This window comes from Ciconia boyciana, chromosome 1, assembly GCF_034638445.1.
Source record: "Ciconia boyciana chromosome 1, ASM3463844v1, whole genome shotgun sequence".
NCBI lineage: Eukaryota > Metazoa > Chordata > Aves > Ciconiiformes > Ciconiidae > Ciconia > Ciconia boyciana.
This window is the reverse complement of record NC_132934.1, coordinates 185,572,509-185,573,569: the sequence shown is the minus strand read 5'-3', so window position 1 is coordinate 185,573,569 and position 1,061 is coordinate 185,572,509.

Here is a 1,061-nt window from a genome sequence, read left to right as displayed (position 1 = left end):
TACGGAAGCTGCTTCATTTCATTTTTAGTAGTCTTGTTTTTTTGATGGGGGAATCACTTAACCATATAGGTAAGGATATGAATAGGCTGCTTTAAAAAAAAAAAAAAAGCTGGCATGTGTAGGAGCAAAACTTGCATTCAGTGAAGAGGATGAGATTGCTATTCTTGATGCAGACACAAGATTTCTATTTGTGGAGTCCTTCCACCTGGGTGATAGGTTGAACTGCAGTCATATGTGACGGAAGGGAGAAAGTCAGTTGCGGCTGGAAATTTCTACAGAAAAATGGGTCCTGCGTCTGCCTTCTATATTCAAAAAGAAGGATCTGTTGATTTCAGGCAATTGCAAAGATAGGAAGCAGTTGCCTTAAGTTCTGTTATTTCCGAATATGGGAAACTGTTTATATTTTAGAGAAGAGCCTATGCGTCCTTAATTGTTTCCATCAGTTCAGCTTTTCCATCATGATCAAATTTTAAATAACGGTATTTACAGAAAAAGAACTGAGAAATGTAAGAAATACTGTCTATGCTTGGATACAAGTCTGCAAGGGCCTATAGATGCTCAAAAGCTGTGTGGACATGATTCTGGGCACCTGGCTCTAGGTGGCCCTGCTTGAGCAGGGAGGTTGGACAAGATGACTTCCAGAGGTCCCTTCCAACCTCAACCGTTCTGTGGTTCTTTGAAGGGGTTATGAACTTACAAAGTTGTGGCAAACATGCCTAGTCCGCGTGCCGCTGTCCTTTGGGAATTCAGATACACCTGAATATTCTAAGATTCTAGAAAACCCCATGAACTGGAAATATTGGCGGCCCCCTAAAAGCCACTTCATACCTTGCTAACCATTGGATGCTGATTTAAGTTTGCTACTTTTCCTTGCATTCCTAATTATGTAGGCTTTTCCAGGTTGTTTGTTATTCTGTCTGTTTTCTTTGTATTTGGTATTTTACTACAGTGAGAATTGGATAAGCTTGGTAAAATATAAAGGCTATTACAACAGGTGTTTTGATAGGACAAGTGAAGTCTGCAGCTGTTACAGTAATAAATGTGTGTAAAAGATGATTGAA